The sequence below is a fragment of the Athene noctua genome, chromosome 4 (genome assembly GCF_965140245.1).
Source record: "Athene noctua chromosome 4, bAthNoc1.hap1.1, whole genome shotgun sequence".
Taxonomy (NCBI): domain Eukaryota; kingdom Metazoa; phylum Chordata; class Aves; order Strigiformes; family Strigidae; genus Athene; species Athene noctua.
Window position 1 is genome coordinate 41,069,935 of NC_134040.1, and position 27,649 is coordinate 41,097,583.

Sequence of the window (27,649 nt, forward strand, 5' to 3'; positions counted from 1 at the left end):
AGTCCAGGGATAATCACTGGCCTGCTCATCTGCCTGCAGCCCTAACAGGACAAAAATAACACTATTTTAGAAATACTGAGGTGAGGTAACACCTGGCTGCCTTACAATTTTTTTCTAATTTACATAAACCTGGGTTTGGACAATGCTGTCATTTGGCCCCTTTAATTGCTGCTAAAGATCCTCCTCTTGCACATTTATTGCATCTAGGGATTTTTATCTGACATGCTACTTTTTATTTGCAAAAGCTCTACAGTAATTTGTGAATATTAGATACAGTTTGGATTCCATTGTTAAGTCCAGTGTTTGGGTTGGAACTTTAAATTTTTTACAACTTCAGATGATCATATAGATAAATACAACACCAGTTGGGAAAGTATATCGGGACTTTAATGAAAAACCAAGTAGAGCTTTCACTTATCTATTAACTTTCTGTTTTCCCAAAATAAATTGTTTCTGTCAATATTTTATTATGACAGGGATGAATGGGAGAAGGAGGTGAAGTCTAATCTAAGCAGATGGTTGTCAAAAAAATGCACACAGAAACGGAGAATATAGAATGAAGTAAGAAAATAGTTTTCCCCATTTTTTTTTTTGTCATGAGTAGTGAATAAAAGACACATTATAGACAAATGAAAAATAATAAAAACTAAGTAAAGAAGAAAATTAAAAAGAACAAAGGCAAAGTTCCTGAGAAGTATTTTGTAGACAAATTTGTGTCATTTCTCTTAGACTTTTAGTAGTCAATGAATCTTGATAGGTTGGAAAACAATGAAAACAATAAAAAATATATTTATGAATTGATAATCTCATCTTTTAGATATTACAAGGAAAATTAATTTTGACAAGAATAGAATAATGTCTTTCAGGCTGTTCCTTGGTTACAGAGAAATCAAGTGTGTCTCTTGGACAAAAGGACAAGCTAAGTAAACTTGAAAGACAGATAAATTGCTATCAGTTTTATATCTGGCTGTGGATGAAAATCTAAATGTTAACTCAAACTTTTATTTCCATTTAGAGACTTATTTTTAGACAGTCTACAGCCTTATTCTTGATTTGTGCTGCAAAATCATAGATTGGAACTGTGGTTTTGTATTTAAAGGAGTTTCTAGATAAGAGACCTGGACTAATTATTGGCTATGTAATTAGGAAGTAGACAAGTTAAATAGAAAATTGAACTAATGGAAAACTACGTCTCTACAAGTCTTTTTAAAATAGTTTTTGTCTGCTTTTCAATCTTTATCTGTGCAAATCTGTATATATTTTATTTCAGTGCTCATACATGCAAGAGTAATTGCTTAATGGAATTTTTTGTAAACAGATTAGGACTACACAAGTGGCTCTTGGTGTCACTGCAGAATGTGTTCGTGTGTTCAGGTTACAGGGTTACTTAACCTCACACTGCTGCAGAATGTATTTAACTGACTTACAGAATAAAGAGAGGCTGCAACATGCATTTCAAGTTAAGTGCCTTTGAATTGTGTTAAATTGAGGGTCTTCACTCAGATTAATAAATCATTACATATTATATACATAGTGTTATGTTATATATAGTATATATAAAATGCACATAATGTAATACTACAGTAATTATAATAATTAAAAAATATGAACATTCTTTAAAAACAAAGGCAATTGATTTTTTTTTTTTTTTTTCCGGATCATTTGTATCTGAATAAGGGTAACTTTTTTTTTGCTCATTCTTTCTGCCCTTCTGGAAAAAGGCATTACATCCACGGTCTGTTCCCAATTAGTATTTCAATTACTAATGCCTCCTATTCAAAAAGTAGAGATGTTTCACTTTTTATACAGAAGTATTCCTTTCTAAAGTCAGAGGTTAATTTGAGTACTGAAAATGTGTACACTTCTTTGGCAGCTTAACAGGTACTTTGAGCCCTTGTAAACTGATTTATACTAGCAAGGATAAAAATTACAAGGGTTACTAATCTTCATGCTGAAATCATTAAGATAATTACCACCAACTGTTTTATTATCCATGTATATCAAGGGAAATGTAGTTGCATCCTGGAGCAATGAGTAAAAACCGGGTAGGTATGTACCAATCTGTGCTTTAAATGGCGTGTTGAAAAATGCACACTGAAACTGTTGCACGTTCCTTGTAGCGTTACATAATTTTCCCACTGGCAGACTTACAAAGTGTATATATTGAGTGGAATATTCTCTCTGCAGGAAGATCCATTATTTCTCACAATATAACCACATCAGAACTCCTTTTCTGGTATTTTCCACTCATTACTGTACTCCCTCTGATTTGTTTTACATCTCTTCCTCACGTCAGATAAGGCTGTTAAAAGTGTGAAATTTATTTTTTTTTTTAAAGCCAAAATCCCAACACTTTCAAAATCTATTTGAAGACTTTTAAAAAAGATTATTTTTAATTTGAGTCTGCTAAGGAAAATTAACAAATCTTAGAGGATTCTCTTTTTTTAATAAGTGCTGTGAGTAGGTTTCTGCTTTCCTTCCCTTCATGTTCAACACTAAAAATATTTCCTGTTCTCCCAACAGGAAAATGTAAATGCCTCCATGAAGTCTTATTAGGCTCCTGTGAAATTCAGAAAAGATACAAAAGTTATTCTGAAGGAACAAGTACTTATTGCGATTATTTACACCAAATCTCTGCCACAACCTTTCCCAGAACAGTTTGAACAAATAGCTTTACAACCACACATAAACAGTTTCTAGACCATTTTCTAATAAAATAAAAACACCAAGTAACCTTAACTTCCCGAAACATTGTCTTCTAATTTTTAAAGTAACAGAAAAGCCTTTAATGAATAAAGATTTTTTCTGGTAATGCGATAAAAGTTGTTAATAAACAGTAAACTTCTATTTTTCAGTTGTATTATTTCAATATTTTTATATTTAAAAAAATAAGGTAGGGGGAAGTCTGTCAGGTAAGTTTTTGGGGTTTTTTACAAGCCACACTTGTACATGAGACCTGAATTTCCTCTCTCTTCATAGCCTGCCCTCAGGTAGCTATGATCGTAATCTCTTCCCAGGGTGGTGTGTTATTGCTTTGCAACGCATGGGAGAGAAATTTTTTAAAAGTGTATGTGTTTGAATGAGATGCATAATTATTTTAATGGCTAGAAGTTGTGGCAAAATAGAAATACAAAACATATCAAGGCTAGCACTGTGCATCTGTGACAGCTGAGGCAGTCCAAGTTAGCCACCCACATATCTAGACAATGGAGGCATCCAACAATAATTTATTATAATGCAGATGTTTCCAACACTACTGTTACTATAATTGCACTTTTTAATGAGTTTCTCTCCTTTCTCCCATACATTTAGTTTGCATCTGAGAAGACATCCTTCTTATGGGAAAGTCCACTATCATATTAAAAGCTCACCCCATGAAGCTGTAAAAACCAGGATGATTATGCTAGCAAACAAAAATCTTCTGTACACACTGTCATATCCTTAACTGGTGTAAATTGACTTAGCTTCATTGACTTTAATGGCCCTATATTTGCAAAACATTTATGTCAACCGTGAATCTGAACCACTGTATTAAATTCATTACAGTGTGAACTATCCAGGGACTATATTTATGCTTTAGATGATCCTGTGTACATACACAAGGAAAACATTTCCAGGAAGCTCCCCATTTAGCCTTTCAAAGAGGTCCAATTACTCTGTATTTCATTAAAATTATCTACTCAAAGAATTAAAGAGAGGAAAATAAACAGCCCTTAGGACACATGTTTGTGATGTGTCTGCCACAGAGCCACAGGAGACACCTTGAGGTCCTACCTCATTGTAAAGATGTTTTTGCCTTAGTGAACAGAGTTCAGACTTTCACTCACACTGAAGAAAGCATATATGATGATCCCAGAAATATATATAATATTATGAAGTTCAAATGGAGAGTCAAAACAATGACTCCCTGGAGTTTTAGAGAAACAGGGAAAACAGAGTCGCGTTTCTTGGATGTGGCACCTGTCTTGGTTTTAATTCAGCTTTTTAGTTCTAAGGGATGTGTACAAGACTAGTGCATTAGACCAATGTAGGGAAAGAACACATGTAGTTACAGAAATGTCTGACAGATGGGAAGTGCCCAGGGGATAGAGGTCAGAGGATAAATGGTTATTCATACATTATCTAGTAAAATAAATAAATAATTGACATTTTAGTCTCTACAAAGTCCGTGAAATGCACATAGGTTGCCAGTTTTGGACAACATATAGATTCCTGAGCACAGCTGTTGAGATTTTAGAGATAGTATTGAATTATCTTCCTAGTAACAAATAAGATATTGGATGTTGCCTAATTTTAGCTAGTGCATACTCGTTGGAGATTATAAGAAAATAAAAGCGATATGGATTTTTACACAGTAATACATTAAATTTCTGGAAAGAATTATGATCTTTTTGAATAACACGATAGTATGGAAATTTCCTATCTCTTACAGAATGCCTGTGAAAATTAGGAAAAAAAAAGCATAACAAATGTTTCAAGGGGAAGCACTCTAGTCAAATGGACAATGAAAGAAAATATATGCAAGCCAGGTAACTGTTTAAAAAAAATTGTTTAAAAACAATTAAAACCCATTATGTTAAAAGTAATCTCTGCATCATTCTAGACAGTATGAAAAAGCCTAAACATGTTGCAAGTCATACTCTACATTGTAAGAGATGGGCTGTGACTTAGGGTTTCCAAGAACAGTTGACAGTTATAGGTGAAGAATAATATCTTGATAGAAAATAATTGAATCAAATTGAAGGTTCATCTCTTTCTGTGCTTTCCTTCTCAGTTTTCTTTGGATTTTCTCCTCCTGTGTCCCTCTCTGGACATGGGTGACAAGACTCATACATGCAAGTACTCTACATAATGTGTGTAAGTAGAGAAGAGGGGCATGGAGTGGGTTTCACAACAGCACTTGGGCAGTGTTTTGTCACCCTTGTCAAAGGATGTTAAAAGATGGTACAGGAAGTAGTTCCCATGTGGTAGCATAAGAAGAAAAGGTCTGACAGTTTGCTGCATATGAAAATAGCTGCTGCACCAGCATTTCCTTCAAAAGCTGCTTTCTAGATCTCTAGTAATGCTAGCAACATTCATGAAACAGGGTTTGGGGGATGTACTTTCTTGCATGGTAAAGGTGAGATATGTTGGGATGCATTTTTAATTATTTTTCCACCTAACATCTGACAGCCAAGACATCTGGGTTTAAGGGAATAAATTTGCCAGATTCCAGTACACCTGTGAGTTTTTTGGCCAAGATTTCCATAGCCTAGTGGGTCTTGTAGGCACCCAACTGTCTAGAACATTTCATGAAGAATACAGTGTTTGACTCCATAAACCCTAAGTGTCCTTATCATGCTGTATTGAATAAGAAAATAGTACAGAACTCAATTTTTCAATCAGAGTCCTGGCTGGAATTGCACATACAGAAAGGACATTACCTTCACACCAACCTATGAAGTTTATACTCACCATTTATCTTACACTGAGACACTGGTATTACTGAATATATTACCGAATGTCCTCACAACAATGCAAAGTAACTAATGCTGTTTGCTTCTTGAAGACTTCAGTGTCAGAAATTTATAGCTGTTTTTAGCTCAGATCTTCTAGGAAGCCACCGTGCTCGCAATGCTGAAACCATGCAACTGCAGTGCACAGTCTGTGTACAATTCAGAGATGAAATAACATCTCTGCTTCCCTCCTGTGTCCAAAAATATTTTGCCCTGGAAACTCCTGCTGGCGTGACTCATTTGTGTCATAGAATAAACAAGAGTGATTTGGTTGCGATGCCCAGGGTTTTTTTTGTGTGTGTCATATGACTTTTGTCCTTGAAACTTGTGGAAAGATTGCTGACCCGGTTCTGATCATGCAAATGTCTAAATATCCTGTTGCCTATGATTCAGAAGCACACTTTTCACTGAAGACTTGCTACTGGTAACAGCGGGTTATAATTATTTATGTAATTCTGGTGGCTTACAGGAAAACGGGATGAATAACTATTTAAGTATATCGTCAACCACTTTCTTTAGGTAATTGCAATACCTTTGCATGCCAAGTAGATTGGTAGTGGCATACCAAATTTCATAAACAAAGTTAATCTGCTCTGTTTGAAAGTATGGTTCTTTCCATGCAGCAGTATCCACAGATACTTTTAAGAGAAAAGAATAAACCAGTCATATTCCTCTCCATTATAACTGGCAGATGTCCATTTTAAAGGTAATACAGGCTTCATGAAAACTATCAAAAGATTTAACCTGAAAATCTTCAGGGTATATTGATCTGACATGCTTTTAAGATACTTTCAACTGCATATGTAATATGTAATAATTACCATGCAGACATAATCACAGAAAATACAATGAAAAAAATCATACTAATTGCAGATTTAACGAATCTTCAAGTACATGAATAGTTCTGTCAATGTCAGTGTGACTTTTCATGTAAAAAGGTAAAACTAGATCTTCAGCCTTTCTTGCCCTTTTTACAGAAGCAAATTCAGCAAGTTGTTGCTGAATATTCTGAAAAAATAAAATGTACTTTGCACCTAAAATTTAGTATGAACTGTATTTCAAGGTATCTTGCAGATATTTTGACAGATGGCTGTGGTAACATTGTTAATCTGTAGATTGTAAAATTAAAAATGGGGGGGGGAAGGAAGGAATGATAACTTTCAATAATTTATGGTTCACAGCATCAGTTACCAAAGCATGAGAATGTTATACACTGTGTTTCACAAAATGAGCAATTTTTTTAATAATTCTGGAAAATACACCCAGTAAACTACATAAAGGCTGATTTCACATCAGCAGCAAATTAATTCCGTTTTGTGAAAAGTATTAAAATGTGAAAATTACATTTTACAAAATTTATTTTTTTTGTAATCCAAGTTAAGAAGTTGATTCTGCTAAAGTTTCTTAGATGATGAAATGACCTCTGGGATTTTAAACTGTTTGCTTTCTTGACATTTTAAATACACTTTTAATTGCTAAGAATTACAAAGAAGAGCAAAAGTTGCAGATAATGTAGCTTATTCTGAGAAAAATCCAGCCTGAAGGTAGGTTTGTCTTTCAAAGAAGGGGAAAAAACAACAATTAAATGATCCTTTCCCTTTACTAGGCTGATTAGAAGCAATTCAAGTGCCTCAAGTGATGTAAAGTTTTAAATCTATTGATTAAATTTGCATCTCTTAATTTAGAAATGATCATCCATGTGGAGTGCAGCCTAAACAGCAGAATCTTTCACTACTTAAGTATTGATTTTTAATATGTCAAATGTACTAATTAAAATTGATATTTTGTAAGTTGCATTTTAAATATTAATATTTGCTCAAATTTTAACCACTGTCACCTATGATATTTTGCATAATTATATGGGTCATCACATGTTACTCCAGTAGACAATGAAAAAAAGCAGAAGTAGCTGCTTTCAGTACAGAAGAACATGAAGACTGTGCCATATAGCATATAAATGCAGACAAGATCCAAAAGTCTGTTTTAGATGAACGCAAAAGTTTTACCACTCCATGGTACTGACCTCATCCAGTCTTGGTTAGGTCATTTCATTAGTAGAGAGACATGAATAAATGGGTCGCATAAACTGGCTTCAGGCATTATGTCCCTTAGAGTTGCAGTCTGACAGAGCTGTGCTATATGTTCACCTGTTTTTGTAGTGAGTTCATGCTCAGCAGCACCTGTTCGGAGGTTCTTCCTGGCAATCACGGACACTTTCATCATTAGGGAAGTATTCTACATCAGTTAATCTTGACAAATTAGATCTCTTTTCCTTGGGACAAAGACATCACGGCAGAATTTGGCTTGGATTTGCACCTTCTTCATAGACCTTTCAAATGTTTTGAGATTTGCAATAATATTGCTTTCTGAAGTAGTAATTTCACCCTCTCCTTGGAACTAGACAGTTGAAGTTTTAAGCTTATGTTTTTCAGATGATAGAGCACATTTCAAATTATTTAATATTGAGTAAAATGTTATTGTCCTCACCTAAAGAAGGAAGGCAGTACAATTATCCTAATTTTACAGGAAAACAAATGTACTTAGCAGTCAGATGAACCCAGGTCTCTCCAAGAGTGAGCCCAGTCTATGGAGGAAAACAGTCTCCCAAAAAAACACCTAAATGTGTACAGGACGTTCTTCAAGTATACCTATCTTTTCTAGTCCTTTATCATGATTACAACTATCTTTTCAAGTCCTTTATCCTGATTCTCTATGCAGAAACAATAGACTGCTGAAATGTATTATACGTATGTGGCGTGTTCCCTACAGACAAGGAAAGTTTAAATGAATAAAATATAAATGAAAGGTGTATTGCATGAGAAATTAAGAAACCTGTTGCTCACCATTACACAAAGGATATAAGAAGAATAGGGTCTATAAAAAGGCATAGATCATTTAATGAAAACGAGAGTGGACATTGGCAATGTTCATTCTTTACTAATATCATCCAAAGAATATCATTGTTATTGAAAGATTCCTATAATGGACAGAGAATAAAGATATAAGGGGATAATGTATTAGTGAACAAAGAAGAATGTTACAAGGAAAAAGACATAGCAATTTATGTAGAGAACAGGTAAATAGCAAAGCTTATTAGAAAATTAAGCATGTTTTTTGCCTCACTGTCCTCTGAGCTGTTTGGTCATTTAGCAGCAGTGATTTAGATGTCCCAATTTAGTGTAAGATGAATTAAGCTTACTTATTTCCATTGACTATAAAGGGCATCCAGCCAACTACTTTGAATGTACATGCCTATCTTGCACGAGTCAATACTTGGCAGATGAAATTATCTTCTATAATCCAAACTAATTGAACACAGACCCAAGATCAATCACCTGTTGTAAGAGAGCTCAGTAATACTTAAAAGAAGAAAAGCTGAGCTTCTGCTGCCACTTAGTGAAGACCTTGGACTACATTTATCTGCAGGGTGGATGGGCAGGCCCTGGTTGTGGCTGTGCATGCTCATCATCTGACTGTCCTTATGCTGGTAGTGATGTCAGCACTGGGCAGACACGGAAAAGGCAATTGTTCTTAAAAAGGTCTGATGTTGCAACTGCTATAGGATTTCAGGAGACTCAGGGTGGGTTACCCAGGGCTATTCTAAGAGCATTGGCATGTCATGTTGCCTTGGATCCACTGGGGAGTTAGATGAGAGCCGGACCGGATACTATGCCTTTGACTCTGCAAATCTGGTGTCTATAAAATCATATAAGCAAACAGTGAGTGTGGACATAATACTTTAAAGCCCTGCTTCTATGGTTGTACATCCTTAAACAGAATTGATGTGATCTCAGGTGGACTTCACTGTGCATGTATGCTCTGTTTAACTGTATTTCATATTCAAGCAAATGGCAGTATAGTTTTTATTGCTATTGGAAAGCATGAAATGGAGAATTCTACCTAAGAGACTCCAACTTCTTTTATATTTAGCCTGAAATGAATCTTCTTTAATGAAAGGGTTTGGCTGAAGGCTTGAAGTACATATAAGTGATACATTTCTTCCAATCATAACATTCATTATTTTCAATTGGTAATATGCATAATTCATTTTAAAAAATACATAAGATGCTCAAACTCTGTGATTACTAGGGAATTCTGTACAAAGAATTTATGAGATAATATTTTCAGGCTTGTCAATAAAGTCTAAACCCTTGCTGTGCTGAAGCTTATACCACATGCTACATGCGCTTTTCTAGCATGAACCAGCAGAATATGACATTATGTATATAAAGCTTTACCTTCTTGTATTTAACACTTACCAAATGAGTCATTTATTCCATACTAAAAGCACTGAAGGAACACAAAGCAGTAATTGGTAACATCATAATAAAACAGAGTTGCATTTACAGCAAATAACAATCTGTAAGTAATAGAATAGTCACACAGATCACAGGTGTGACTGCTGAGTTGGGAGTAGCATTTGGTTATATGGACACTCTTGCAGTTATGTCATTAGAGGAAAACATTTTAAAATGCTAAAAACTATATTTGCATTCTAGTTTAGTACCTTAAAACACTTTTCTAATTTTTAGAAAAAAAACCAAAACCAAATGCATGTCTGTTGAGCAGAGAATTTAAGAAGCTGAGCATTCTCCCCGGAATTGACTTACAGATGATTAGCAGATAAAACCTGGCAATAGGATCACTGATGTGAAAGGGAAAATGCTTTCCAAGCAAGCAATATACTTAGAAAAAGGGAAGAGATTTAGCAGACACAGTAAGGATTCTTTAAGTCTGCCATATATTTGCACATTATGGGTGATATTCACCTGGTATATCTAATTTGTGATCAGTATTTCAGCTGCTGTATGGAAACAGCTTTGAGGTCCTCAAGAAAAAGCAGCAGTACTTCTGCTTTGGCAGTTCCAGCTCTCCAGTCTTATCACCTCACCAGACAGCAGGAATTCAGAGATCTCTCAGGTTTTGTATGCTGGTAATTTTTCAGGGGAGGTTGAGCGGTAAAAAAATTAGCCTCAAATTAATTTAAAATACACCCGAATCAGTCTGTTATATTGGCAATTTTTATATCCAACCCTTATTTTGAAATTGCAATAGATTTGTTTTATATACTAGAGATTGAAAAGAGACATTGTAGATGCACTTTGACTCTCCCTTGATGTGGGACTCATGTTGATAACAAGATGTTTTAGCCCTCTAACTTTCTGTATCTCTCTCTCTTACTATTATTGTATCTTATTTATAGTCTCACTTTTTAATCTGTGTTTGCATTCTCTGTTTTCATTCTCTTCAACTGCATGCAAATATTTGTGTTACCTCAAAGAAGTCAAGGCATCGATAATTCTCTCTGATAACGATTTCCTCTTCTCATTATGCTTCTTCGAAAGTCTAACAAACAAGAAATACTGTAATTTAGCTAGTTACTAGGCCCAAATAAGTTTCAGTGCTTAAGCAAACACAGCTGGGAGGATGGTAACTGTGATAAGAGAAAAAACAACTCTGATATAAATGAAGTCATGTTTCTTGTATCCATTTTAAGTTACTACATTTGAGCCAGTCACAAAATCACACTTGTAGTCATGACAAGCTTTTATTAATTTTACATTGTTTTAACAGTTTTCAGCTTCGACAACAAGAAAATGATCTAATTACTTAGAGTAGTTGCTTATGTAGACTTTATGCTAGACTATTGGTTTAGGCTGTCTAAACACCTGGAGCAAAATCTTGTTCTGCTGATTTCAAACAATTTAGTGCTGCAAAGTTTAGTGGAAATATTTTTATTAAAAGTATTTAAGAAAGTGCACAATATGTTTTTAAATACTTGATATTAAGAAAATGCACAATATGTTTTGAAATACTTAATATCATTGCTGAGAATTTACAGACTTTTCATAATTTCCACATGATTCTAAAGTGGGAACTTTCAGTGGGTCCACATTAAAAGCTCACTGTAAATAACAGAGTTGAAAAGTTACCTGAAAGAGGAATTATTTTGTAAACTAAGACTACTCCCCTTTTCAACGCACCAAGCAAAGATGAGTGCGAATCCAGTTTTCTTCTTTTCAATTAAAATTAAAATTAAAAGGAACACAAGAACACTGTAGGAAGAAGGTATGTAGGACATAAGTAAAAAGAATGAGGATAATTGAACGTACCTTGAAAAAAGAAAACTAAAAAATTATGAATTGGAGATCTTGTATAAAGCAATGCACACAAATTGGGTGGAAAGCATCAGGTGTCTAGAAAGCAGTGATATTTTAAATGATAGTGGAAAATACATATGCACTTAATTTTTGTTTTCCTTTCTAAGGTGATTTCCTGTACTTTCTCTGGTTTGTATTTGCACATCTCTGAAATGACAGTGATCTCTGTGCAGCCTAGGCTTCTCCCAAACTAGAAGGGCATCTTGAAATAATTTATATTCACAAATTAAAGTCTCTACCTGACTTAAAGTTTGAGTTGAGTATTTGAGCTTCTGGCACCTCATGGACACAAATGCTATTCCTGAGCATGAGTGTCTGCAGGTCAGCATCCCTTCACGTGAAAATCAGACTTGGGTAAACAAGCAAATTTTCCCTGTCAAGTTTGTCGTCTTTTTAAATGATCTTGATTCCCTGCTTACTCTGTGGTTTCTAGAGAACAATTAATTTTATTTTTTTGGCGATCTGTTTCTTGCCTGTGGTGATGGGAGGTGGTGCAATACAACCCCAGCTTGAGGAGCTGGGTAGGAAGACAGGAGTTCCAAAAGACAACATTTTTGCAGATGGATTTCTTAGCTCTTTCTTAGACTTTTCCTCTCATTTATCCCTCAGGGACCAAGACTTTGCTAAGTTTTTTTCTAAAAGAGGACACTACCAGTATGCTTTACAACTTGACGGAGTCCTTACTCATTGAGGATGCTTTACCTTTGTAACAGTCTCACTGAGCCTCTCTGGTACCCAATGTGTTGATCACAAGGAGGCACTCCCTCCTCTGAAGACCAGTGATGAGATCCTCAAAAGTGTTTAGATGTTCCCACTGAAATGATGGGAAGTTAATTGCCTTAATCCATCTGGACTCATATGTTGTGCTGTACTGTCCATGTTGAAAATAATAGGACCACATTTTAACAGTATGGTTTTAAGCATGTGTGAAAACCATGGGCAACTCTCCAGGTACTCAGATACTACAGTGACAGAGGCTACCTAAGCACTTGCTTAGACAGACAGTTGAACAGATTTCAAAAGTAAGGCCTCCAAAATGTGTCTTTTATAATACACTGCTGCTTTTTAACAGCTTGTTGGTGATAGATTTTTAAACCTGAAGCATATGAATAATGCAAATAAGAAAATGTTGCACAGTAATGTTGATTCAGTAGCACTTTATATACTCATTAGCTACTGTGCATTATAATTGAAGTCTTACATGTGACAGCCACATGAATGCCAAACGAATACATTATGATTAATGCTGTTACAGTGAATACCAAATGAATTTTTAATGACTGAACACTTACCATTTTCCTGTTGATTCCGTGGCATGCAAAGTTTTGATTCTTTTTAAGAATTGGATTTGAAACAGTGATATGAACAGCTTATTATATTGTAATATAGAACATGCATAGCTGGTGCTAAATCATTATTCTCCAAGACTCCATGACAATTTTGTTGACTGTTTAAAAAAAGCAACACGTAAGGAAATGGTTTTCCTAGAAACTGATAACTAATGAAGGATTATTAACTTGTACCTCATATAAGATTCGCTCAGCATGATCCACAGATACTAACCAGACATCACAAGGAAAGAAAAATGGAGATGACTGCTAAAGCAATAGGTCATTTCTCTTCTTGCACATTGTGGCTCTGGAGTGACGAAAAAAATAGAATTAAAATGTTTTGTTGTTGTCATGGTTGAATTAAATACTACTTGAATAAATAAACAAAATATTCACACTTTAGATACAAACTTAGTTCTTTATTCAAGTGAGCAATGTTTCCGTCAGGTTTCTTAGCCTTCAGCCACCATTTATCTGCAGGGAGCACTTGTCATTAATGCTGCCTTATTACCTTGTATGCACAGTAATTCATTTTATAAATGGACCTACAGAAATGAATGGACCTAACCAGGGAAATGTATACTGATGACTGAAATAGTTCTATTCCAGGTCTGTGCTGAAACATCACCCCATCTAACAAAAATCCCCTTGATATGAAGGATAAGGCCTCTTCTCAGACTTAAGACATTATTATATTTCACAGAGATGCAACTAAAACTAAAACTGCATCTACTGTGTTTTTGGAGGTCAGAAGGGTCCTGGAAGACACAAGGTGGGACTGTGTTAACACTTGGAGATACTTACTTAAAGTCATTTTTACTGTGCTTTCATAAACTATACTAAATGCCCTGTGAACCACAAGCCCGTGGAGTAATTGATCTCTTCTGACCTAGACTGTATGAACTTCAAGAAAAATAATACAGATTTGCTCCTGAATTCAGTAACACCAAGCTGTCATGCCTTATATTTTACTTTTTTTTTGAATTCAATCTCTAAATTGGTATAAAAATGTATAGTGTTTATAGTGTTTGTCTGTTTATGTTTATTCCAAGCAGCTATAAAAAATAAAATTATATGAGCAAGAATAATCAGGTTGCTAGTCAGATATTCTGTGAGAAACTGCTGTAAATTAGGAAGAAAGTTGTGTTCCATAAATAACTGACTAAGTGCAGAGAACAACAATGCCACTCCTCATAGCAGCAGCAGAAATGCATGGTGGTAGCAAGAGAGGAAAAATCTACCAGGGCTCTCAGACAAAAGGAATGAAAGGTCAGAGCTGGTTGCTTCTCTGCATTCCCCCTTCCCACCGCTGCCTTCCCTATTCTCCCCTGCAGACCTGCTCAGGGATTGTGTGGTGGTACAAAATACTTAGGTGGGTGGGGATGAAGGCAATTTTTACCCATGTTTGCTTTAGACACCGAGTGAATTTTAACCCCAAATGAAAGCAAGCACTTTGTGTTTCAGCTTATGAGGCTTTCAAAGTGTAACATTTCTAATATCTCTTTTTGCCCTCTCTTCCCTCAATATTCTACCTGAATTGCATCTCCAGCGTGATATAACTTTGATAGTTTTTCTGCTTTCATCATTCCCCTATCATATTAAATTCTCTCTGAGAGTTTTTCCATCATCCAAAACACTAATTTCCTCATACATTTTTTCCATGGCCAATGTAAGGTATGTAAGACCCCAAATTAAGTTATTTTCTTGAAAAAGTAAAATAAAGACTTAGGTTCCTCCAAATAAAGTTGAAGTGCATCCAAACAGGAATGTTCATGACACAGATGGATCAAAGTGAGTCTGGTGGACAGGAATTCAATGAGTAGACCCAAATCAGGAGGTATTCTCGTGATCCCGCTTATGCAGAATAAAATCATGGTTCTATTTTAACTCACTACAATAAATATCTAGTTTCATCAGATAATGCATATTAACTGCAGATTGAATCTTTTTTCAATACAGAATGCAAGAAACTGGTCTGAGGAAGCTGTAGTCCAAACAGTGAGACAGACAGACAGAACTGTTTTACAAAGGTGAGGGCTTGAGGTGCAAACACTTTGCACAACGTCACAAAAGCTGCTGCTGAGCCAGATCTTGTCCTTCCCAGACCTTGTCCCGTGTTTTATGCATAAAATCACCACTCTTTTCTTATGCTAACTCCAGGCATTTTTTGAACACCGTTAAATTTAATCTCTGCTCTACACTGCAGTGTTTTGGAAAACTGCAGTTATGGGTGGGCCCAAGGATATGTGAAAGGTGCATACCCTGGGTAAATTTGGAAAGAGCAACTTTTATTTATACATAGCAGCAAGTGCTTGTAAACTTCCCCTGCAGAGTTATTTTGGTTTGGTAGCACAAATTTGTCAGCTGCTGAGAGATATTTCTGTGAGCTGAGAGGAGGATGCTTTTCTGGGCCGGAGCAACATTGGTGCAGACCAGTGGGCTTCCCACTTTGGGGGCTCCTAGGCACAGGTGACCTCCCAGCATCATCAGGGCTCTTCTCTCAGGTCTGCATTTTGGGCTGCTGATCATGAAACGCTGGCAGCACAGCCCTGAGAGAAGCACAGCAGGTCACTGTTTTAGTTTTGTTTTCATAGGGGGATGAAGCAATTAATAGATCAGTGGAGCTACCCTGAATTTTTGAGTTTATATACTACCCTCGCTTTCCTGAACAGAGTGTCTATGCCTTTTCAGGGGCCTATAGACACTTAACGAATGTTGTTAGGATTGTCTTCCACTTTTCTTCTATGCCATGTGCTCTTATTGTGCTCTTTAACTTTCAAACATTATTTAAAACAATATTGGCTTGGACATCTTGTTAGGTCTCCATTAGTAGTATCTGTTTCATATTTCAGGTTTTTCTCTTAAAAGATGATGGTGTTTCACCCTGTGGTGAACTTGCATGTCTCCTGGCAAACAAAAAGAGATCTAAATAAACCAGCCAGACAAATCTCGGGTATTTTTTGTTGCATCTAATGGCGGTATTGTTTTACTGTTTGGTTTTGGTTTTGTTTGGTTTGGTTTTGTTTTGGGTTTTTTTTTGAGAAAGAAGAAGCTGGCTCTGCTATCATAATTTGCAATACTGATTCAGAAATTAACACCTCTGTTCATCTTAACATCCATATTCTAATTTTTCCTATTAGTTTATATAGAATGAACTTAATATTAATTTTAACAACTTTCACTATGTTGTATAGAAATGAAGAGAAAGATTTTAACTTAGAGTGTACAATAATATCCACTTAGACTTGTTACCTCTTGTAGATCAATGTTTGTGAAAGCTTCTCTTCTGAGACTGTATTTTTCAATGTTTTCTCTTGTGTGACAATTATGTCTTGCTTAAGTACCTGGAAAAACACATAAGCTTCTTTTGAGGAAGGGGTAGGAGAGAAATGTGCATTTCTCTTCATTAATAAATAGCTGTGCCTTGCTATGTGCAAAATAAAAACCTCTTCTGCATTTTGAATTAAAAGTGTGGGGAGGAGTAGGTCACTCTGTTCTTTTAAGATCAGGAGTTGTTACAACTTTCTGTACACAGGGATGAGTGAGCTCTGGGGAACGAATAAAAACCCAGTTTGTGCAGGCAAGTGGTATGTGATGGATGAAGATGAAGAATGAGCAGAAGCATAATTCACCAGCATACCTGATGGCATAATGACATTGATGTTTCTTGGCTCATATATCACCCCAGGTGCAGATATATGTCAAGTCACTTCACTTCTGTCCCGCACAATGGAAAGTCCATGAGGGATATTATGACTTTTTAAGTCACTATCAGTCAGGTTGCTTGGGGGGGCAATGCAATTATATGCTCTTCTGCCTATGGGCTCGATAGTGAACTGACACTTATGCCCTCAGCTAGAGGAGCGATCAGTTAAGGATGACAGTGTTGCATAAACAGTTAAGTTAGTCCTGTATCTTGTCTGTCCTGTAGTGCCATATCAGCTTCACCTCTGCCTGTGAGACCCTGTGGCTAACACTACCTTTCTCAAATGTCTGTGATGCAGACATCAAATACCTAGTATGTCCTACGAGGCATAAAACTAGATTTTCCCCCCTGTATCACAAATATGCAGATCTAGTCTGTTGTTTCCAAATGTGGCAGACGAAAATCTTGTCTAGATTCTGAACATGAAGCTGTTGACAAGTAAGAAGGGCAGTCTGAATTTAAGATAGTCTTAGAAGATCTTAAATGTTCCCTAGGGGTCTGACCTCGTGTTCCTTACCGCTGTAATTTTTTTTTTTTTTTTCGTCTGATGGACCCATGTGGAACTATACCTAGGGAGAATACATATGACTAAGAATTGCAGGACAAGGACCGTATTTTTTGTGACACAATGTAATATTGCCAGTAGGCCACATCAACACATACAAGAAATGTAAAATCCTGATGTATATTGAGCATTGAATTTTCACAGTAAATCGACAAATGTAAATAAAGTTAGGTCTCAGTTACCCACACAAGATGCACTCTTGCTGTTGTTATTTAAAACATGCATTTTATCACCTTGCAAACATCGAAAAGGAATTAGGTTTTCAACCACTTCAGGCTTTGATATTGCATAATGGGTTAATTTTGTATGATAACAACAAGTTGAAATATTGACTGTTATGGAATTGACTGTCAAACTGAACTTTGTGGGGTTTGTTTTGTTTACAAATTAAAACTGTCTTCTCATTTTCAGCTCTGCATACAATAGCTGTGTTCTGAGAAATACACAGTTTGAAAATTGTCTGTGTACTGCAACGTGAAGAAGACTGCTCCTATATACTGTGATTAAACGCAGGAATAAAAAGCCACAAGTGCTAGCCACATGGGACAGGGTGGCTTATCTGCAATATAAGGCATTTCTTCTACCTTTGATGTCTAGACATGAAAAGAAAGAGACACTGAAGTATAATATTTAAATAATCTAAATGTGTTACAACAGACAACAGCATTGTTTGAATATGTGATTAATTTTTCTGCAAATCTCTAACAGTAATAAATAGACCCTTTTAAATGTCTCAAGAATGCAGTCACATGGGCAGCTCTTGGTGGAGAGCTGGTGGAGATACTTGTATTCACAAGGTACAAGTGCTATTCTTCCATTGCATCTCCTGGAACATCACTTGTGATGTAATATATGAGTCTCCAAAAGAAAATACAGAGCTGATGTTACATCATGTAGTTGAGCTTTTATTTACAGACAGAATTAGGTAGTTAATGATAAAAATATTTGTATAAGAAAGGTCTTTGGTAAAAATGGAAGTTTCATTTCTTTTGAGGAACAATCACAGAGTAAAATTGTATTCTTTCTTCCTGAAATGAGATTTAATTTGGTTTGTGTTATATATCATTTATATACAATTATATTTAACTGAAATATAGGTCAAGCTTGATTGATATCCCCTTATCAAAAGGGCTATAAGAACACTATTTAAAATTTCAGTCTATAGCAGTTTATCAAATAAAGTATGACTTTTATGTCCATTGCTTCAGGAGGATATTTAAAAAACAAACACCAAAAACAGATGTGATTTTTCACTGGTGTTTTAACTGAATATTTTACATGCTTGTGCATCTCTTCTCTATAACATTAGAAACAAACTTATCTCTGTGACAGTCACTAACTGCACTGGTGTATCAAAGAGCAGCATCCAGATAGAGGTAGTGCCACTGAAGGAGGGTGACTTCTGTTGTTTACTTCAGGTTTAGCCTGAGACCAACATATTTTTTCTTCTACAACACTGTCTGGTTTGATCTGTGTCATTACTGGGGTTTACTAGGAAGAACATAAATACTTTTGCTCCAGCAAGCTGACAGATCTCCGGCTCATGGTATTAATCATGGACAGTTCTCCAGCACTGTACCATAATTTTCCAAAGCAGGTTTCCTGAGCAGATATAATACACCGAAAAAAGATGCAGAAACATATGGTAATCTTATCAAATGCCTACGCTTACGTTTACAGGAGGCAAGGCATTTTCAGAGGAGAGGATACTGAAAGGCAATGGTTTATTGCACATCATCAGCTTGAACCATCTCAATTTTTCCACAGTAAGAAATCTGATCTAGAGCATATGGTGAGTTCACATGCGAAAGCATGACAGACTTAAAATGGCAGTTCTTAATTAACACCTTATTAGTGTTCAGGTGCTAATCATGTTTAGCAACAGCATGAAATACAGAGCCTAGATTTTTGCATTTAGATTGGAATTACACCTGTTTAAACACATTTTGCTACCTAAATTGGGATTGATTTTGCTATTGATAGCAGACGATAGCATAGATCTTTTACAATGCTAAATAACACTATACTTTTGAAATCCTTGAACTATCTTTTGGACTGCTGGAAACTAAAACAAAAATCTATGTCAGCGTACTACAAATGTTCTGCAGGCTGCACTTGCTCTTTCCACACACAATTTTTAGATAAAATATCTAAACTTGCCAGAATTTGACAAAGACAGTTGCAGCACTGTTGCTAAGTGTTCTCTATAAGCAATCTGTATTCAGTTTACACACAGTTACAATTAGAGTAAAACGGGAAAATATCTTCTAGTTAGATGCTTGAAATAATTTTTTCTAACACTCATTTTACCAAAACCAAGATATGTTACTTATGATTTAGGCCTGTCATATGTACATCACAGATTAAGAATTATCGGATGAGTAGGGAGGAAGGAAAAGCTATTACCTTATCAAAGAGGCCCTGAAACAGCAGAAAGGTAGTATTATTAATGACAAAAAAGCCTTGGTTTGCCTGAACGGTTTACCTGCTAGGCATCTCTAGACTGCTCATCTAAACCATTTCACAAGGTATACTCTAGCTTTCCATTTGACATTAAAAAGAAAACAAAAATCACTGTTAACAAAATTGTTGTAAACAAAAGCAGCAGGAGTTCAGTCTGTCCAGTGACAGATAACAAGTACCTAAGATTTACTTTGTAGTAACCACATTGGAAGACTGGTTCCATCAGAAAACAGAAAATTATATTCTTGCTGAGTGAAGGTGTTGCACACAAACTTTAAATGCACTAACTGTTTTAGGGAGTTCATTGCTGTACTTGCCTGTCCAATTTAACTTAAAAACCTAAGACATTTAGCAGTATTTTGCTAAGCCAGAATGTCTTCAATTGCACAGGCTTGGATTGGATTGGGCTGGATTTCTACCAAGCAATAACCAGAGAGAAAAGTCATTAGTTGCAAACCTTGTAGGTGACTCCTTAGGAAAGAGAGGATGATTTAAATCATCTAGGCTGCCTGAAAGCCAGGCCCATCTAATTGTTATAGACCCTTTCTGCTGAGTACTGGTTGATCTGCATGAGACACAGAAGCTGATGGGAAGAGACAGAAAAAAGATGCATAAGTAAAGGCCATCAGAAATTGTAAGTTCTTTGACTGGCTGAATGATAGCTGGTTTCCACTGATTTGCATATGGTAAAATACATTGATAGAAGGAACAAAACCCAAGCAAACAAAAGGCACTGGTTTTGTTAGTAGCAAAGGGAGGTGATGTTTTCAGTTTGCCCGGAGCTAGTCCCTAACTGAATTTTCAGAAACATGTAACATGAGGTAAGGTATGTGTTCAAATCAATACTAATAATCTTTCTAACTTGTTTAATGCCTGGAACAGAGTAAGAACAAAGTTGAAAAAAGGCCCCCTGTGATAAATGATGTATCTGGCTATTGTTTTTTCTTTCTGTGGTCAAATTCATGTGAACAAATACTGCCTGTTTTTTCTAGGGGAGTCTATTCCCTGATATTGGCAATTTCTGTTTAATTCTGTGGGTGGCTATAAGTAGTCATGTTCAGGTTTGAAACTTCTGGGTTGTTTTTGTTTTGATTTTTTTTAATGACAATACCAGTTATGTAATATCACTTATGTTCCTTAACTGAATAAATTTAGGGAATATGAGCACTTCTAGCACCAGCCGTTGCCCAAAATGGCCGCTTGAGCAAGCACAGAGAGTGTTACAGAGATGAACTGATTAAAAAAAAAAAAAAAAAATTACATTTATAGGTTTGAATATTCACCAAAAATTAACACAGTGGTTGTATATTTTTTCATTAGTTTCACTAGAAAGTAGTGTGTCTAAGCAAATAAAAGCTATTTAGAAAACTAAATATGACTGCAGGAGGATAATTTTAGTGTCTAATCTCACACAGTCACGCCAAGCTAATTTTATTCTCCCTTTCCTTTTTTAAATAGATGCATTTATATAAAAACATGCAAACTTACTTTCCCTCTTTATAAATATATATGTAGGGAGAGTGGTATATAAATTATACGTTTATATATAAAAATATTTATATAGATATAAACCATGGGCTGTAATACTAAAATACAATAGAGTATCTAAAGTATACGTACTGATGGGCGGAAACAAAAATAAATGCCAATTTGAACTGGATTTCTTTCTTCTGGATGTTGTGTATTTGGTAACACATCTAACTTTCTACCAATCTGTTTTAGCATATTTAAGTAGTAAACCAAAAGAGTGTCTTCTGACTTGGGTCGTCATACAATATGCATTGATATGTTCTCCATTTGAGTAACTTACATATTATATTACTTGTGTTATGACAGAAGCTAAAACATGCTTTGTTTTGTTTTAAATTTCAAGGCCCTGTTATCATAAACATTGCCTCTATGAGATATGGGAGAAATGAGTATAATCTATCCCCTGTGAGTAGGAAAGAAAGGAATTGTGATGTTTTTTAATGGACATTCTCAATTTTCAGACCCTGGCAATTATCAGAAATGTGGTCTGAAAGGGAGAAGATATAAAGAAAAGAATTTCTTAAAAATTATTTTTCTTATCATTTTTTTTCAGCTAACAATAGCCAACTTTTTATTTGCTCTTTTCTCTGGAAGACTTATCTGATTTTTTGTCATTTTTAGTGTTCCACCTCCCTTCCAAAATAAGAATCATCACTTCTGGTATTGTTGTTAGAACATAATAGTCCAGGAACCACAAAGACAAAAATCTGTCTAAGGAGATAGTCATTAAATGATCATTACTTTCTTGCTAAATAGTGGGGTAGTGACTTTGAATATAAGCTGCAGGATATGAGTATGCCGTACCAAAACAGGCTATACAAAGAAAGATGATAACAACATAAAATTTCATTGCATGGTATAGATTGCGCATGTTGATGTTTTTTCCAATTAACTTCTAGACAAATGTTTTATTATTTAGTCATCTCTGTCAGAAACCATTGCTACTGTAAGAAGGCAAATGCTTCATTAGACTGATGGGTCCAGTCAGTCTAAGAAAAAAATGGTATTGCAGCTTTACTTCTAATACTGATATCCTGTTATTTACTTAATACTGGTTTATATAGGGAAAAAAGCATTTTCTTTGTATGTTATCAAGAGTTGTAATTCTCAGAAATTAAGTATAGAGCCTTATGGACATTTAGCCACAAAGACTGGCAGTTATATAGCATTTAATCAGAGTAGCAGCAAAACTGTATGTGAGGCTGTAAGTGAACTTGCAATATCTACAGACACAGCAAACCAAGTTAAGGACAAAACAAGGTCTGATCAAGTACAACTTCACCCTCTGCTCTTGATTTCTCTTTCTATTGTTGAATGAAGTCAAATGCAAAGGTTTTTTTGAATGTTTTGCTTACATTGTGTACATTTGAGTTGTAACAGTTAACATAATCTTATCTTTGCACAATCAAGGGCTTTGTTCTTTATATATACCTGCAGTAGGTGCATGTGCATATAAACAGGTGAGTGTGGGCTCACAAGCCTGTACAACCACATAGAACAAGGGCCGAGACCAGAGCCGTCACCACTGCAATACAGTGCATAAACAGGGTACAGTCTGCAAGTCTATCCCTGCAGTCTGTGATCACCTCTCCTGTTTTCCATGGCCCGTGTTTCATAGTCTGGCTCCCTGTGGGGCTGCACGAGTGGCGAGAGGGTGGCTGTGGGGGTAGGGGGTTCAAGACTTGCTCTTCTAGTGGCAGTGTGATGTGTTTGTTTAAAATCAGCTTGGGACTGCAGCTTTAAAACCACAGGAGAGGCCTTTCATTCTTCCTTTGGTGAAAAGTTTGGATTGTATAAAGCCAGACATAGTGTCTTTTTATAATATTGAGTGACAGTATTAAGAATTTGATTACTAAACTTGTTAGATGTTGCTTGTGATGGAGAAAATTCAGGCACAGTGTGTAGATGCTGTCCTTAAAACTGCTCCTGGTTTATGTCACTGAAGAGTTTGTAGAGCAAGTTAATTTAATTAAATGTAAAGAATTACATGAGAAATATGTGAGAAATTCACTGAATTATTTTTCTACCTGCAAAGCTATATTTGCATCTAAAGCAACTCTTTGTGTTAGGCATACGTACATCCTAGCAGTACAGTTGGTAAGGTAAAAGAATGCTGGTTGCTCCTGGAACAAGCAGGCGGCAGAGGGAAGAGAGTCACAGCCCCCAGCACAACATGAGGAAAATACAAAAACAATCAGTCTGTAGTGATGGGTGATTTCAATTTCCCAGTATGAACTGGGAAAACTGAAAAACATGGTACAATGAAAAATAAAATTATAGAAGAAATAAAGAGTTATTGACCTGTGGTGTCAGAATCCTAATAGGACTTGTCCTCTCCAATCTCAGCAAAAATGTGCAGTTAGTAGATTAGAAACACCAGAGCTACTTGGTTCAAGTGACCCCATGATTAAAGTCAATATAACTTAGAACACTAAGCCAAATATATCAAAACCACAATACAAATTCTCAAAGGTCTATTTTAAAGTTATATGAAAAAAAAAAAGAAAACCAAACCTGTGAAAAATGGGTGAAGAAGCAATAATGGAAGATATTTCTGGCAAAGAATAAAGTTTTTTCTAACATTGTTGAGGTGCAGGTTTTGGGGGAAAGGAAGATAATGATGTGATTGCGGGGAATTAATCCTCACAGTCTGACTGTTGTACTTCATTTAAACTCTTAATTTAATAAATGTGTTCCACTGCTGAATTCCTGCTCAAATTATTGTGAGAGCCATAGCTACATCCATACTTGGGAGAGTGCAGAGAACAATCACTGTCTCTTCATATCCATATGCTAACTATAGGAGGGTTGTTTGGGAAGTGGGTATTCATTCACTAAATAATTTAACCTCCGTCCTTGACTACAGCAGGGGGACAGCCTTTGAAAAGGTTTCTGGTTTCCTGTTCTGGCATTGCAGAAAAAAGGTAAACTTGTAGAAACCAGGCTGAAGAGGAATCGGTGCTTCTAGAGGTGCACTGGATGTGGAGTGGTTATGCAGCTGTGGTATTAATGTATTCGTGCTATGTCTCTGCTGAAATGAAATAGTTGTTTGTGTAGGCACTTGAACCCTCTCTGCTTAGGTTTTAAACTCAGTGCACTGTATGTTATGTGAATCTGTCTTAAAACTAGACATGTGGTTGTAATTTTTCAAATAATTTGAATTTTCTTGGTTTTCTTTGCCCTTGTAATTCAAACGTGTAATTAGACCAAAATTTCTAACAATGATTTAAAATAAAAGGAGACTCTGGTGTGAATTTTATTACATGAATAGATGCAGTGGCAAATTGTCTTGCTGTAGAAGATGCTACAGCAGATGCTGTGATCTGAGAAGCCATGTACAGGAGCACGGCATGGCAGTTTTATGGTGCCTGAGCTACAGTTGTGCGTCCTTTGCCGGAATGGCTGTTTTTGTGGTTGCTCAAGCTTCAGTCTACTCCTCCAGACACAGTGACAATAATTCATTTAGTCTCAAGACAGTGTATTTTTGAGTGACGTACAATGTAATACACTTGCTCCACCTCTCAGTTTTTATATTTATATGATCATTTATGTAAATAGGAAATACCATGGAGATTTATGAATAATTAAAAAAACCACTAGCCAAGTAGTCAGTGTATTTTTAGCACTTACAGTCTTTTAAATTTACCTTTAAGCATGATTAAGAACTTCTTATTCTCAGAAAATGTCTCCAAGGGACCAGTACTCTGAGTGTTAATGTAAGGAAAAATAGTTTAATTTAAAATGTTTATTCTGCAATTTCAATACCATTTTGAATTGAAGTTGCCAAGGGGGGGGGGAGGCGAGGCAAAATTCTGTTGTTTAAATGACAAATCAAGTGATTTAAATAAAACTAGCTATGATAGCACCTTTACCAAACATTATCCACAAAGCCAGTTCATCAAGTAGTCTAAACTGGTGTAGTTATTATTGATTTCTCCAGAATAATTATTTGTACAAGGTAAAAAACTGACCTACATTGAAAAACTATGAGTAACAGCTGAAATATTTATAATCTAATTTGTAGTAATGAAAAAAATGTGTCTTAATCCCCCTCCATCCCCTAAACCAGCATGCAATTTATTAGTTTTCTGTATTTTGTGAATTTATTGCTCATCTCTTCTTATAACTAAAGGAAAGGAAACAAATTGCATGCAATTAGCTCGTATTTCAGGAAAATGTAAGAAATTGAGAATTTTAAATTGTAAAAAATCAACACCATTTTGATCTAATAAATGAAATAATACATTTAGAATAAAAATGTTAACTGTAAAATAATTTTAATTGCAAAATATAAAAAGTATTCTAAAAGGCATCTAAATGCTGCAGTGGTCTTGGCATTATTAGTGTTCAAAAAACCTAAAAATTAACAATACGTCAAACTTCATGCAACATAAAGCCCATTGGGAAGACATGTATCTTCATTCCCTCCTAGCCTCCATTACACTGATTCAATGAGGAAAAACTAATCGGAGCTCTAGAAGAAAACTAGTTGGAGGGAAAAAATGCTCAAAATGCTTAAAATTCAGATAGAACCTTCTCAACCTCTTCCCACTTTAACATACTATTGTGTCATGTAGAAAAGTCAAAACTAGTCATAAATTATTGTAAGCAGGAAGAATTGCAGAATGACTATGTGCTAAAAAATCTTGCTGATCCTAACCTTTGCAAAGCCAATATTTTTGTAATTGGCATCTGATAATGTCTGTTAATTTAAACAAAATCAGCATTTTCCCATCAGCATTTTTAAACTTTTTAACTGTAAAATAGCATACCGGTTATCACAAGATTGGTAAATGCTTTGAAGCATTCAGTTTCTGCTATGAACTTCCCATTTATGAACAAGATAAAATAAATTTTATAGGTTATAAAACTCCCTGTTGCTGAGATACCTCCTTATAGCTTGCCCCACATTTTAATAAGTGTGACCTGTGGGTTACTTTTGGGTTTGGGGGGCTTTTAAAATATATTTTTATTTTGGATGTCTATCTTCTTTTGCTTGCTTTTTTGTTTGCTTGTTTTTTGTTTGTTGGTTTTTTTTTGTTTGTTTGGTTTTTTTTTTTGTTAATCCACAACACATATTACTTAACAGCTTCCATTTGCTCAGGACAGTATTAAAGTCAAAGCCAATAAAATGGGAAGAGAAGGGAGGAGTTAAACAGCTGCCTTGGAATTAAGTGGGAGGAGGAGATGTCTTTGTACACTAGAGCACAATAAAAACTACAGACAATGTACAATATTATGACATGATATAAAAAAAAACTAGTTGTAGTGTTCTCCACAGTAGTAATGAGGCTGTTCTTGTGCATCAACCTGCTTGAACACCTGAACTGCCAACTAGTAGCCAGGGATGTGGGTCATGCCTCTTCTTTTCCCATCTTTTTCTATATCTAACAAAGAGATTGCCTTATGGCCAGTGGTAGAGTGGTGAGAAGTGAAATTTAAGCAGTGTTTCGTCACTTGCCATGGGTTGATTTCCTGCTTGTGGCTTTCACATCATTTCATAATCCTTTGATCTGTGCTACTCTAAGTTATTACCTTTACAATATTACCTATAATATCCCATTCCTATCTTTCAAACTTAGTGATGGAACCTTGACAATGGCAAAGGAAAAAAACCCCAAACATGCCTAGTGTAAAATGCTATCTTTATAACTTTAACCATTCCCCCACATCTATATTTGTTACTTGAATTATCAGTTCTTTTTTCTGGATTGTCAGTAAGCCTTCCAAAGAAGGAAGGGTTGCCTTCTGATAAGGGCTTTGTTCAGACCAGGCCTTCTCTCTTCTTTTTAAGGCTTTGATATGTTTTTGTTTCTCACCAGACATTTTAAAATAATTTTTAAAATAATTGAAAAAATAAAAGGAGTGGAAAGAACACTTTACTAGGAAAACTTCGAGCATTTGCTGTAGACTAGTTAAGTGTAAGGTTATGAACTCGGATCTTCTGATTCTTGATAAATGCCTTGCTGGGAAGGCTGGTTTGGTTGTCAGTGTCACTGACCAGAAATGTACAGTCATGTACCTGAGAAGAACTGTGGATCAAAAGCATTGGAAGACTGTTTTATTTTAAATTTCTTTTTCATGCTAGGGTTTTCAAAACAGTCTAAGAGCTAGTTCTGCTCATTTTGTTGAAATTATAGGTTATGGCAGAATAATTTTAATGCACGTCTGAAATTTACTGCTTTTTTAATGTCAAAATAAATATCTGGATTTTAAAAAAAGAGCCTCAGATACTGCTTTTGGGATCCTGGCAAGCATTAATAAGGATGTACATGACAGAGCATTTGTTCTGTAGCTCACAGGCATAGCGGGTTGAGAGGTTCTCCACTTGTTCAATTTGTGGATTAACATCTAGATCAGCTAAAGGACGACATTTTCTGAGTGTTACATCTGCAGTT